A 15996-nucleotide genomic window follows, 5' to 3' on the forward strand; every position below is an offset into this window, starting at 1 on the left:
GTTGGTGAGTAGGTTTAAACCCTCGTTCTCTTATCTGTCTGAACTACTAAAGTAAGAAAGCAGTTTTTTTCACCAAATAGTTACCTTTCATACATTATAAACTAGGGTTGTATCCCGGAATTTGGGGATGGTAGAGGGGCAAAGGTACAGTTGAATTGGAAGCAACTTCCTGGAAATCCTACAAATAGAAATTTTTAGGATTTAGTTTACTTCAATCGGAAGAGGAGATAAATATTAAAAGGTTCAGAAACCATTTTTAAACTGCATTTGTTTACAATGATTCAAACTGTCTAAAAATGGAAAATCACCAAATTTCTGATAACCCATCGTAAAACTTGTGTTATATAGTTAGGAAATATTAGTTAAACCTGGTTATTTCATCAATCTGAAGAAAATCACGTCGTTTTATGCAAAGGTCGTTTTTCGTTTTATGCAGGTTTTATTGGTTACAAGAAAGCTGTATTCCGGTCATGTTTCTTGGGCCAAGCAAATAACCCATATCTATATATATATAGATATATATATATATATATATATATATATATATATAAAATATATATATATATATATATATATATATATATATATATATATATATATATATATATATATATATATATATATATATATATATATATATATATATATATATATATATATATATATATATATATATATATATATATATATATATATATATATATATATATATATATATATAAATATATATATATATATATATATATATATATATATATATATATATATATATATATATATATATTTATATAGTATATATATATATATATATATATATATATATATATATATATATATATATATATATATATATATATATATATATATATATATATATATATATATATATATATATATATATATATATATATATATATATATATGTGTATATATATAACTTCAAATATTGAACTTCAAATATTCCCAGTCTTAGCTACTTTGTCTTCTTGACATTAAGTTTTAAACATCATTGCACTTTGAACTAAAAAATCCTTGAAAAGTTCATTTATTTTTCCATGACAAATATTGGGGATAATTATAGTCCTGTTCTTCTACCCATCAAAGTGTAAAGATTGCAAATCTAAGATTCTACAATTTCTGCACAGATTATTGATTTTTGCTTTATCAAAGGGCTGAGATCTTACAGTTAACTAAAACCGAATATTAGAGAAATCTATTGACAATCTCATCAGAGTCCGTAAGCCACTGATCAGAGCATAACGAATAAATGCTTGTAAGAAGTCAAATTAAGGTCCTCAGATTGTCTTTAAATCCTATCTTTTCAAAATATGGAACGTCTTAAGCCCCGTCCTAATTGGTGTAACAAGGGTGTTAAGGATTTTGTGGCTTAGGAAGCTTATTCACAGATTATGGAGGCTAGATTTTGCATTGTTTTAATTACAGTGTAAGACAATTAAGAGTGTAACAGCGAGAAATTCAAAAATAAAAAATCTGGGCTAGCAGAAAAGTGTCTTTGACTTTTGCAGCTCTTACTTCTGCAGCTGCGTTATTACTTTTGCAGGAAGAGGAGAGCCAAAGGACGCAAACTGAAGAGCTTCCCCGAACCCACAAAAGAAAATTAGTCTTTGGGCACAACCAAAGGTCAAACCATAGCCAGTATTTCAATTGGTTTGCTGAGGTTGGTACAGACCATGAGCTTTATAATCAGTGGGCCCGAATGAAAAAGGAGAAATTTGAAGAGCTGCTGGCCAAAATTGCTGATCATCCCCTTATGAAGAAAAAACATTCAGTTTGTAAAGCTAAATCCATCCTTATTATAATTTAGACATGTAGCTCTTGTTTTATCTTCTCTTACATCACTTACTCTCCCTGGTTTCAAATGTGATTTAGCCTACATGTTATCCCTCAAATATGAAATTCTGACAAAGGTGTCACAGGGAAAATAGAATAACTTTAAACAGGCCAAGCCTTCAGTCCCATAGGTTTTTTTTTATACTCAGAACAAAAAAATACAATAAGAGGGTTCTAGCCATAGACTTTGACTCTAATAGCACTAATGCATAGTTGTTTCCCATTAGAAATAGGCTGCTCTACTTTGATGGTAGAAAATGCCTAAAATATTTTCCTCGTTATAAACAAAATTAGCAATATAAAAAATGTAGATTTTTTTTTTCCTGGGAAAATTAGTCTTTGGGTACAACCAAAGGTCAAACCATAGCCAGTGTTTCAACTGGTTTGCTGAGGTTAGTGCAGACCATGAACCTTGTAATTAGTAAGCTCAAATGCAAAAGGAGAAATTTGAGGAGCCGTTTGCCGAAATTGCTGATCATTCCCTTATGAAGAAAAAAAAATTCAAATTTCAAAAGACTAATTTCTCCTGGGAAAAGGCTGGCATTGGTTTTGAAGTAAATACTTCCAATATTTAGTGATTTTCTTCAGTTTATAAAGCTAAAACCATCCAAAATATAATGCAGACTTGTAGCTCTTGTATTACCTACTTTTACATCACTGACTCTCCCTACTTTCAATTCTGATTTAGCCTAAATTTTATCCCTCAAATATGAAATTCTGACAAAGGTGTCACAGGAAAAAAAAGCATAACCTTAACCAAGGCAAGCCTTCACTCATATAGGCTATTAAATATGCAAACGAAACAAGGCTAATTCAAGCGAAGATCCATTTGCATTAAAGTGTTATTCTACAAACACTAAGACTTATTTCAGACGAAAGAAATTCAACAGAAGACGGCTCTGATGCTTTTTGTAACAATTGCTGTCCAGTTCTTCCTTATTCTAGAAATAAAGAGCGGCATCTTTGTTCCGACATATAATGCGTCCAAGCAATTCAAATACTTAACTTATACCACACTGCGTGCAAATTTACGTTTTTTTTTTTACTTATATTACATATGTATTTGCGTTTTGTAATAGCTAATTGTTTTACGTACCTAATTACAAACCTAATTCCCACTTCAGAGTAAAACCAATACAGAAAGCCTAGAGAACACTTAATTTATATATATGTAAATATATATATATATATATATATATATATATATATATATATATATATATATATATATATATATATATATATATATATATATATATATATATATATATATATATATATATATATATATATATATATATATATATATATATATATATATATATATATATATATGTATATATATATGTCACTGATAGCGACAAACCATGGGTGATGCAAGAAATTAAAGATATGATCAAGAATCGGCAACAGATTCACACCAGTGGTTAGTTAAATGTGCCGAACTGACTGAGGAATCATGTAATTAAAGGTAATTGAGATGCTAGGGGACGTTACATTCACGAGAAAGTGTCACCACTTTTGAATACTGATCCTCGGAAATGGCATCCTGACTTTAAAATTTAACCAGAAAGAAAATAACCCGTGACCTTAAGATGCATATGGATCACGGGTGATATCTGCTGAAGTAACACAGATTTCTAAACAATCTGGACCTCTTACCCTCCCATCAGCGACTGTGAAATTAAAGCCCTCGTACAAGTTTCTTGGAAGAACTGATTGTGATATACTATTTGTAAAATTATGACAAACTGTAGTACTAAAAAAAGCTAGGACAACATATTCATCCTCTCTCCAAGGTAAGTAATCGACCTTGGAAGGTGATCAACTGTTGTTGATTTTTTTAGGGGGGAGGGGGGTAGGATCCCACGCATGTGCCTGCAGTACTTGTTATTACTTTTATTACCCATTATCAAGCTTACAAAATGTTATAAGTGCAGTAGAAAAAAAGGAAAAGAGGACAACGAAATTTGAAATAAAACAGAGCTCGACAACACGAACCAAACTGTACACAAACAAAAATATACACAGGAACAAAAGTGGTGTTTTTGTGTCAATAATTTGACAAAAATAACAATGATAAACAGCACTTAAGTTATTATGGCATACCGTGAAGATTGGATTTGGTCAAATGCTTCTGTAAACCGAACGCAGTGATTAGTTAAAGCGATGAGGGGTTAGCCATGCTTAGAAGATATTTTCTTATTTCTCTAAATATTGTCAATCTACATTTTGTTCGAAACGGAGCTAGGGCTGATAAATGCCTCTGTAAAGGTAAACCGAGCGCAGCAACTAGCCACAGCGATTAGGGATTAGCTATGCTTAGAAGATAAGTCGCTACATATTGGAAGGTCGAGGTACATAATTGTAGGTGAAGATTTATTAGCATGGGGTTTAAAAACCCTAGTTTTGTTTTCTTTCTTTATGTATGGCAGGCCAATATGGTTGAAGAAGTCATCGATATGTCTCTTTATTGTCAAGAATCTCCTGAAAAGTTTCAATTCCAGGTAATTTTTATGCAGTTCATATTATTGACTTATGAACAAAATGAACATACCACTCAATGCCTTTTCTATGCTCTTTACAAATACAATAATTGCTTCTATCGCAAATTAAAACTCACTCTCATAATGTGCAAATACATACCCTGAATTGGAATGTAGCCTACCTAACATGAATGGTTGATGGCAAAGTTTTTATAGCAAAATTCAGCACTATTTTGTTGACAACATTCAAAAAACTTGAGACGGTAGGAAAACATTTTATATTTGAGTTGCCTAATAAATGAGGTTTGAATTGTTATAAATAAGTATTTTTGCAATACGTTACTCTTGAACAACTTATTTATAAACTAGTTATACGTTTTTAACCACTTTTAATAATTTAAGTAGTGTTTATAACTTCTTTGTGTGGTTGTAATTCAGGGTATATATTTGCAAATTAGGGTGGTGGGGGTTGGTAAATTTGAATTTGCAATAGAAGCAATTATTATATTTGTAAAGAGCATAAAGCGGCGTTCACAAGCGTGTCTAGCTAGAATCCCATGTCTAGACACGTGTCTAGCCAGAATCCAATGTCTAGGCAACGACCATTAACATGTAAAATTCGGTGCTTAGCTAAAACTACAAATTTAGTTTCAAATTGTCATTTCTAGCCAATCAACAGAGCTTATGCGGGCAAAACTTTCAAATATTATAAACCCTATTTTTGCTGTCACAAGCTAATGGATGAGATAGGCAAAACAATTGCCTTATTGTGCTTTATTATTATGTCTGGTGTTGCATATTTGCCTAAAATGAAAAAAACAATTAATGAGAAAACAAAAATTAAATTTCAGCGTGTCTAGCTAAGCGCCGAAATTTACTTGTGAACAGTCTTTGTATAGACATTGGATTCTGGCTAGACACGTGTCTAGACATAGGATTCTAGCTAGACACGCTTGTGAACGCCGCTTAAAAAAAGGCATCAAGTGGTATGTTCACTTTGTAAGTCAATAAGATAAAATTCTACTTTAGCTACTTTTGGCCATCTTGGAAAGGGGTTAGGTTAGGAAAATGAAACTTTTAGGGGTGGATCTACAGGCTAAAGTATGTCCTGGGAAGGTATTTTGAAGTACCTACCTCCACTCCTCCCTTTAGAGGGTCCTGAAATTTGCCTTCATGACAGGTCTATACCTATTGAAATTATGACAAAACAGTATTTTACCTTAATTTTCAGTTATCAGTTTCTTATTCTCTGGTTTTAGTTCTGAAAATGCAATTCTTGTTATTTGAGTAGAATTTTAAGCCATATCAATGTTTTTTTTTTCAAAATTTATGAAATATATTTGTATATTTTTAAAACCTTATAAATTGGGATTGAGACAAGTTGCCAAGCCTATGTTCACCTTGTCCCAAAATATGTTATTTCTGGAATCTTAAATACATTGACCCAAAAACACAAGCCCATGTGTATTAATTAGGGCTACACCTAGACAAATTAGGGGAGAAGCAATAACTGTAAAGGAAAGGAACAATCAGCTTTAAAGCATCAAACAGGGAATTAAATTGTAGGCTAGGTACTCTATTTATTCAGTGCTTCTTTTTCAAAAGTAGCCTAGGCCTATGTATGGTCTTTATGAATGACTAAAGAAACTTACTTTATATGCCTATACCAAAAAATAAAATAAAAGGACTGAATTCCATTTTGAAATAAAAAAAAAAAAAAATCAAGCAAGTTATACTGCGAGTCTTGGAATTTGACTACGTTTAATAAAGCTGCCAACAGTTTTGACTTATTAGGTTGCAAAGATGTTCCATCTTTTGACAAGATAGGATTTAAAAAAATCTAAGGACCTTCATTTAACTTCTTAAACTCTTTTCTTACAAACACTTCTTTGTTATGCTCTGATCAATGGTTTAAGGACTCTGATTAGATTGTCATCAGATTTCAATAATATTCTGTTTGCAGTTAACTATAAGATTTAAGTACTTTGATAAAGCAAAAATAATTAATCTGTGCAGAAATTGTAGAATCTTGGATGGACTTTGATGGGTAGAAGAACGGGACTATAATTATCCCCAATATTTGTAATGAAAAAATAAATGAATTTTTCAAGGATTTTGGAGTTCAAAGTGCAATGATATATTTGAAACTTAAAATCAAGCAGACGAAATAGCTAAGACTGGTAATAAGTGAAGTTCAAGAGGTGATGATTGATAACGAAAATATTAATCAAGTTGCCAGCTCAATTTATTTTGCTAGTTTTACCTGATTCATATACTTTCTTCCTTCGCCATCTTTTAACAGCCCAAGTAATCTCCTCGTCCTAAAATAAATCTTCTCCTTCTGTGCCTCTCTGAACTGTGCATACAATCATACAATTTTTAAAACTTAATTTACTTATGTATTTAAGTTTTGTGATAGCTAGTTGTTTTACATACCTAATTACACTCCTAATTCACGCTTCAGAGTAAAATCAACATAGGAAGCATAAAGAATACTTAAAATGTATATTGATATTTACATATAGGCTATTTGCTTGGCCCAAGAAACGCAACCAGAAGACAGCTTTCTAGTAACCATTAAAACGTGACTCACCCAGGTTTATTGCTATAAGTCAAACGACTATCCCAGGAAAAATATTTGAAACAGGTAAAATGAACCCTTTTTCAATCTGTAAAAGTGCCTATGCTAGAGAGCCTCAGCTCAAAAGCTAATCTCAGTTCAAGGCTTAGTAATGCTCTTTTCTTGGGGCTAGCGTTGACCTATGTATAAAACAACGTGATTTTTATCAGATTGCTGAATAACGAGGTGTAAATAATATTTGCTAACTATATAAAACGAGGTTTGTGAACAAGTTTTGAGAACTTTGGTGGTTAGATCTTTAGACAGTTTGAATTAATGTGAACGAATGCAGTTTAAAAACGGATTCTGGACCTTTTCAAGTTTATTTCAGATTATTTCCTCCTTCTATTGAAGTACTCCATCGGATCTTAAGAATTTCTATTTGTAGGACTTCCATGAAGTTGCTTCCAATACAGCTTTACCTTTGCCCCTCTATCATCTTAAAATGTCTGGATACATCCCTAGTTTATAATGTGTTAAAGTTAACTTTTTGGTAAAAAAAAAACTCCTTTCCTGGTTTAGTAGTTCACAGATAATAGAACAAGGCTTTAACCATCCTCACCCACCCAATCAGCTAGGACAAATAATACACCCAATCACAATCAAAGGCTTCAGAAAGACCGCATTGATTGGAAATCCAAAGAACTAATGCCCTCTTTAAGAGTTGAAAGCGATTGAAGGGCTACCAGCCCCCTCCGACGCACCTCTTCCCCCAAGTTCATTGAATCAAATTTTCAAGAAAGCCATGTTCTTCAGCATAGTTGAAAGGTCCAACCACAGCCCAAGAGGCAACGGCTGTAAGTTATGCAATTCACCCATTGTTTACACATAGTATTTTTTATTGGGATGGGTGTAATTTTAACCTTTGGTCCCCAAAAAGGTCAATGGCGGTCTAGTGACGGTTTCAGGTAATGTTGAACTAAATGAAAACACACGATGTTCATGCAGATTGTCAAAAGGGCCAAATTCAGAAGTGGCTTAAGGTATTAAGTTGTAGCTTTCAGGGAAAGATGAGGGGGATTATCAATTGACTCAAACGCAAGATGTAAACGCTACTACAACTACTATTTCTATTGTATCTACGATTTCTATTTCTATCTACAATTTCTATGCACTTGAGAAATGAGGTTTTTTGGCCCAAATCAGTTCCTTGATGAAATGTTGCTAGTCTTTGAGTTTCTAGGGGTGCCAACTTTTAGAAAACTGCACACGCCAGGTGTTGCATGCCAAGCGTGCCAAACATGGCGAAACCGTACCAAGTGTTGCAGGGATTATGCCCGTCTTGGCGGACCTGAGCGGCACATGTCGAAATCTTAGATATACACCAGGTGTCGCAAACTGATAGACCCCCCCCCCAGAACATTGAAAGCGGTACAGGCTATATTGAAGATAAGTCTATGCAATGGGTAAACATTTTCTAGATACAGCATTGCTTCGTAGGATAGGGAATGGTTATTAAGTATATATTATTTTCTCTTTTTAAATTATAGCCTTTTGTAATCTTGGGGGCCTACTATGATTTTACTTATTCGAGGCAGTTACCTGAATAGGAACTAAGTCTTTTTTTTACCTCCTCAATCGTGTTTGGACAACTCTTTATTTTCATTACACCATAATAGCGTCTATATGAAGGATTAGTTATTCTATGTACTACCCTAATACATTCGTTTAAACTGTAGCTAACAGCTTTTAGTCCATATTAATAAAAATTTTAGTTGATATCAAAAGGGAAGTTGAACTAAATAAAAAAAACACCGTTTTCAAAAAGTTTGTATCAACAGTATGTTAGTAACAGATTAGAGCAATAAGTCAAAATTTTCAGGGCATAATGAAGATTTTCAACAAAATTATTTACATTCATGAATGAGTATCAGCGCATATGCTAAAGGTTGATCCACATTTAATCTATCTATCTATCACATTCCTTTTTTTTCAGCAATCTTGGTTATGATGGTATTTTTTTTTAATTCTGTGAAATAAAAACATCTGCTTCGAAATAAGAATTGTTATGAAAAAATAAAAAATCGTACGATTTCGGGGGGGGGGGGCACCCGATTTTTTCCCGTGGACTTATTATAACAGCCGCGGGCAACATTACGTTAGCTCGAGGCCGTTATTCCGCCCCGTGCAAATGGGGATGCGTCGACTTTATTTGCACGCTTCAGCGAAATTACAAACATGCCACCCAGTGGCAAGGCCGTGCCCAAGGGGAGGGGATTAGGGAGTTTGCCCCACCCCCAATCTTTTTTGCCGGCTCGTAAAAACGTAAAAAAAGGCATAGAAACAAATGAGTCTTTTAAATTTTTTTACACCCAATACGAGAGTTTTTTTTATTTTTTTGTGTAAATATAAAAAGTTGAAGTTTTGATAATTTGTTGGTGGGTAGGTATATTTGTTTAATTATTTTTTAGATACTAAAATTCAAAAATACCCTACATAAAATTGGAATCGGAATTATCCATTTAAATAGATATTTTACCAGGCACTAGAATTTAAAAGACAAAATAGGCAGTAAGAAAGAATAAACTAGACACTGGTTCTGCTTTTGCAGCTTCTATCTGCATTTCTGTATACGAAATCAATATTCCATCAAAAGATTTTATTGATAACTATTAACTATCAGACATCTTCCTAGAATGAGTTATTAGGTGATATTTCAGGGCCGACTTATCTGAAAATGATCTCTTGCATAAATTACATTTGAATGGTTTCTCACCTGTATGGACGCTTTGATGGATATTCAAATAGCTTGACGAAGAAAAGCATTTCTTACATATCTCACATTCAAATGGCCTCTCACCTGTATGCACTCTTTGGTGCCTGTTCAAATCACGTGACGAAAAAAAGCATTTCTTACATGTCTCACATTCAAATGGCCTCTCACCTGTATGCACTGTTTGATGCCTGTTCAAATGGTATGAGGAAGAAAAGGATTTCTTACATATCTCACATTTAAATGGCCTCTCACATGTATGAACTATTCGGTGCCTGTTCAAATCATGTGATGTAGAAAAGGATTTCATACACATATTAAACTCATTTGACATCTCATCTGTAGCCAATATTTGATGTCGGTTCACAAGAATTTATGAAGGAAATGCGTAGTTACCCGTCTAGCATATAAATTTGATCTCACCTGTATGAATAATTTGGTGCCTTCTCAAATTGTATGAGGAATAAAAGCATTTTTTACATATCTCACATTCAAATGGCCTCTCACCTGTATGCACTATTTGATGTGTCTTCAAAGTGCTTAACGAAGAAAAGCATTTCTTACATAACTCACATTTAAAAGGCTTTTCACCTGTGTGTACAATTTGATGCCTTTTCAAGTTGCTTGATGAAGAAAAGCATTTCTTACATAGATCGCATTTATATATATTTTTTTCTGTGTGTATACTTTTATGCCTCTTTAATTTTATATACTTTTTGCAGTCCAACCGACAATCCAAGTATCTTTTCTTATCGTCTAAACCTTTTTCATCCGATTCGGATTTAGATGAATTTGAGTAGCCACTAGTGGAAGGATTTTGTGAAACGACTAGTGATTAATTCACCTGCAGGGCTAGTTCCGACATGTTTGGAGAGATGTGACCTTGTAGCACTAGATGTTGTCTCATATCACCAATAGATTCTTTTAAACAAATGGCACATTTCCTTGTCACTCCCATTTGGTGTTCCATGAAATGAACAACAAAATTACTGTAATTACGACATACTGCAGGGCAGACATCACACTCTATTGGTGAAAGCTCTTCACAGCCAGTGTCAATGTGAAGATCTAGAATCAAAAAGGATTTCTCTGGTTTTCCACAGGAGCCACAACGCCAGATTCCAACGGTTAATTCTTCAATAGCCTTCTCTGTCAGTTTTTTCACACTAAGGATAGGTTTTGGGCCAAAGAGTATTGGCTGACTCACACCATCAGACCTGTACGCATTAGAATTCATCATTCCTTTAGTAAAAAAAAAAAAAAAAAATTTACCAAAATTAATAAATAAGAAAAACGATCTAAAATAAGAAAAAATAATTAGATATTAGCATTATAACAATTCGGGCTCAGCTGATATTATCAGACCTATATGGGGGTCAGTGTCAACATCGGACATCAGGAACTAAATATTGGATATCGGCCAGTTTTTTTTCTTTAGTTTTTACGTAACTTATTAAGGAGATTGCTCCGGATTTACTAATATAATTTTTGTTTTTACAGTGCTTGGGTATATAGTTCATATCTCACACTGACTGTGGTGGAGATAGCAGCAGAGGAGAATCAAATGAAGTCAAAGTATATTCGTTGTCAGATGGTGTTGGTGTTCAACCCTGGAAACACAGGTATATGACCTTTCAACTATTTTGAAATTTTTTTATCCGATGCACTTGCGTAAAAATGGGGGGCGTGGGTGGTTTTTTGCCCTCTGATCACTTTTGACTCTTATAAAAGGCAATAAAACTTCCAAAACTTCCAATTTACAGTCGAATGAGCCTCCTCCAAAGTTTATACGATCGCTCCTTCCATAAAAACCTTAAATGTTAGCAATGAGTAAATTGCATAACTTGCAGTTCTTGGCTGAAGTGGATTTTCAAACCCGCTAGCATAGTTATTAAACCTTCGGACTATTTTGAACAAAATTGCTATCTCAAAGTTTTGATCGGAAGTATCTGGGAAAAAAGGCTTGGACGGCTGGGTGCCCTCCGATCCCTTTGACTCTTAAAAAGGGAACTAGAACTTTTGGTCTCAAATACAATGAGCACTCTCAGGAGGTTATACGCCCACCCCTTCCATAAAAATCTTATATTTTAATAATAAGCAACTTGCATTAATTACAACCATTGTCCCCGCGCTATGATAGGTTTTGTCAACCCCAGAACCATAGTTATTTGACCTTTGGACTATTTTGAACAAAATGGCTATCAAAATTTTGATTGGATACATTTGGGTAAAAGAGGGCATGCGGGGGGGGGGTGTAAACCCCTGAGTTGTAGTTTTTTTATTTAGGACTATCTTTAAAAAATAATTTTTAACCAAAAATTTGATGTCCTGTTGGTTCAAACATTAACTTATGCGCATGGATAGTAAACAGTACGAAAATGTTGTCACTAAAATGGTTTTGGATGGGATTTAATCTCAGTTTTTTCTTAATTAGTTTTTTTTTGTAAGGAGTTGTTATTGAAATTACATTTGTAATTGTATTGAGGTTTTAGCATTAATATGGTTTTGGATGGAATTTAATCTCTTTTTTCTTAATACTTTTGTTTTGTAATGAATCCTTATCAAAATTGCATTTGTAACTGTACTGTTATTGGAGAACAAAGAAACATTTATGGAAATCGAACTTAAAGAAACTTAAAACGAAAAGAAATTACTAGAAACAGGAGTTTGGATACTGCATATCCTGACAACACCAGATGCAGCATCATTTAACATTTCTGTTTAATGAATGTTCACTTGTGTGGATGAAAGATTCAATTAATTAAAACCTTGACATCCAGTCAGGGATACAGCTAAGGAGGAGGAGTTCCAAGGTCTCGGCACCACATGTCGACATCTTGGAAAATTTACCAATTTATCTTGGAAATATAGCTTGTGTACGCATTTGTCAGCATACTGGACGATTCTGTCGACACATTCTTGAAATTCCCCCTCCAAACTTAAAACCCTAGCCGCACCCTTGTATCCAAACGAACAGGAGTAGGCAAATAAAGTTTGATTGACAGCCTATTTGATAACATCCTTGCAACTGCAACTACAGAGGAAAAAGAGTCAGTAGGTACTATTAATCAGCAACTGGGAAGGTATATGAGTAAGGTTGCCATCGGAAGGAAACAAAGCAGTCTGTTAGAGTGGTGGCAAAATGAAAGCGCAGATGGGGCTATACACTGCGGCAAGCATTATAGCTAACCAACTGGGGCAAGCATTGCCCCATTGTTGGACTTATCAAGCACTTTCCAGACTAGAACTCTATTTGGTTTATTATAATACTTATATAATACTTAGAACTTTATTCATAGTTTTTTCTAAATATTTCTTTTTGCCTTATTTGAAATTCACAGTTAATTATTGATGCTGTCCTTTGGTGTGTAATAGACCAGGGAGGAACATTTAAGCATGAAAATGGGCAAAAACTACAAGGTTTAAACTTTAGGTAAGGTTTTTTTTTTCAGAGGAGAATTTACTGCTACATTAGTATCGTAACGCTACGATAAAAAATAGCAATATCGTTAGCGTGCCCAAATAATCCATATATGTGTAAGTGAAAGATAACATGTAGGTGAAAGGTTTCAATTAATAATTTTTTCGTCAAGCTCTCCATGCTGAATGTCTATCTTTCTTCAAATCATTCAAGAATAGTTTTATATAATTTAAATAAAAAAACTTTTATTTCGACTTGACATTATATTAAAGGTGTTTTGGGTTTTTTTTTCCAGAATTCAAAAAAATATATTGTATAATAAAACATATTAGGTCCATTGAATTTGAAAAAAAAACTATTATTTTTGAATCAGCGTTCACATATTAATGATCTTCCCGAGACAGCTGAACCTTCCGGTAGTGACAGGTTAGTTTAACACCAATGAACTAAAAAAAATATTATCAAAACTATAATTTATTATTGATAAACTCAGGATGCCAGACAAGAGTTAGCTTTCTCACATTGTTCTGAAGAAAAAGAAATGCCATAATGAAAAAAAAATAAGCCCCAGATAAGCCAGTCATTATGTTTTATGTAATAATTAATGTACTTTCAAGTTTAATTCTATAATTGTGTATCTTTAGTATTGTTTGAAATTTTTATCTGAACCTGCATCATGTTCGACAGAAAATTGGTCGTCAAAATGCAACTTCCTAGTTACTTAAAAAGAAAGTTTTTAGATTAATGTTGAGAGGCTCAAGACCCCCTTTTAGTATTACATTATTTCAGTACTTTGTATTTAAATTCCTTTGATCTACTTGCTTACGAATCGAAACGTAAACTAAGCCTTACTATAGACTTTTGGCAATAACACTTAATGACTTATTTTAATGTCAAAATATTTTTTGCAATACTAAAACCGTGAAAAACGTTTAACTCAAGTAACCGCACTTCCCAAAACCCATCAATATATTTAAGAAATTTCTTGAATGATTGTTTTTTTTTTTTAACTGAAAGTAGATATAGTTACAGAAGAGGACGACGGATTTCTGAATATCCGATGATACTTTTTGGAGAATAAAAAGGGTGAACACACTATTTGGTAGTTCATATATCCTGGAATAAATTTCTGGAACTGGAACTGGTTTGTTAGGTAGATAAAATCTTTCGAAAACTTATCCTTAATAATCCTGAATTTAAAGTATCACTGATAATTCCAAATATACCTTCGTCATTTCTATAAAGTTCCTGTGAGTCTGTCTCAGATGGTATATCCAATGAAATATCCAAAGGTCGATTTTGATGCTCAGATGACGGAATATAACTAGAAGTTTCTCTCATCGTTTCAGTATCAATTGACGAACCACCTTCAGCTTCTACAAAATAAGAAGAATTAACATATAGAAAATCAATCTATAATAACTGTTTGAATAATTTACCCAGACAATATGAAACCTACAGAGCATACAAAAAACAGTTTACGAATTTGGAAAATTAGATGTAACAAGATGCAGGAACAAATTCAAGAGTGATAGATTTGATTGATACGAACCAAGTTTCAGAAATTTAGAGTTTTATTCACAGATTTTCATATCCTGTAGTTAATTTTTATGAATAGAAACAGATTCATAGTCACTCAAAACTAGATTGACAAATTAATAATTGGCACTTTGTCATTTTGTAAAACTTATAGCCTACATAAAAAAGAGTGTACAACATTAAATCTTAAAGTCGTTTTGTATTTAACGCTATTAACATTTTTAATTCAAGTAAAAACTTTCAGTTACGCTATTTGAAGCTATATGTAATGTTTTATGCTTTATCATAACAAAAAAAGATCCTTAGAACAAATTTTTTTTTCTGTATCATTAAAAACTGATTCATCAACAATATTCTTTTAATTATACCTTGATCGTCTCTATCAACTTCCTGGGAGTCAAATTCTAGAAGTGACGTGGAAATCCTAGGTAAAAAAGCCTTAGGGAGATTTTGATGTTCTGCTGATAGAGGGGAATTTGAAGTTTCCATCAGGGTTTCGGCAGCACTTGTTAAAGAATCTTCAACACCTACAATAACACACAAAAATAAAAAGGAAAAAGAAACCCCATAAAGCTATTAAAATACACTCTCGACAAATTACTCAACAATTTAAACAATGAGCCTCCAAAACCCAAGAAAGCAACAAAAACAGATAGAAAAATTTAAAACGGTGGTAAAACGAAACCCTCAAACAAACCTGAAGAGTGATAATCTAAACATTATTTCAATAAATTTCATTAATTATCTTCCTTTTCACAAATTTTGTGAATAATCTAAAAAGCGTTCCTCTTTTAAGAAAAAGAAAACAGAAAAATTTGAAAATACAATTAATCGAACTTTATTTCAAATGAACAAGAGCTATTAGACATTGTTTCTTCCAAGAGTTTTTGTTTTCTATTGTTTTGAGCTAGACAACAGCGAATAAATTACAAAAAAAAACATTGACGGTAAGTCTTTTGTGGGATATACCCAAAGTGCAGCAGTAGGTTATAGGAGTGGGAACTGGCGCTGGTGTTGACAAAAAAAAACTATCAACACCATCTAGTGCCTGGAATTTTTTCAAGCTCTTCAATGACTTTTCTGTCAGGAACTGAAATCATAAACTTGTAACTACCTTAATTTAACCAATTACATTAATTATTATTACACTGCAACTTAAAAGAACCTCTTGGCAACAAGATTGTTGTCTTATTTATTGATGAGGTGACTTAAATTACTAAAATACAAGAGTTGTTTGCGATTTATAAAGCAAAAAAATGTATAAAAATAAATTTGGGACAAAAGAAAAAAAAATCCGAAAAAATATATTTGAGGCTTTAATATATTATTACTTATCAAAATGCTACTTTTTTGTCACTAGTTTTCA

General features: G+C 32.8%; 1 pseudogene; it reads right to left on the reverse strand.

Annotated features, from left to right (window-relative positions):
* Positions 1-9548: 9548 nt before the first annotated feature.
* LOC148941794 (uncharacterized) lies at positions 9549-10912 on the reverse strand (annotated as a pseudogene).
* Positions 10913-15996: the final 5084 nt, after the last annotated feature.

The sequence above is a fragment of the Artemia sp. Qi Xiang Cuo genome, chromosome 17, assembly GCF_049724085.1.
Source record: "Artemia sp. Qi Xiang Cuo chromosome 17, ASM4972408v1, whole genome shotgun sequence".
Classification (NCBI taxonomy): Eukaryota; Metazoa; Arthropoda; class Branchiopoda; order Anostraca; family Artemiidae; genus Artemia; species Artemia sp. Qi Xiang Cuo.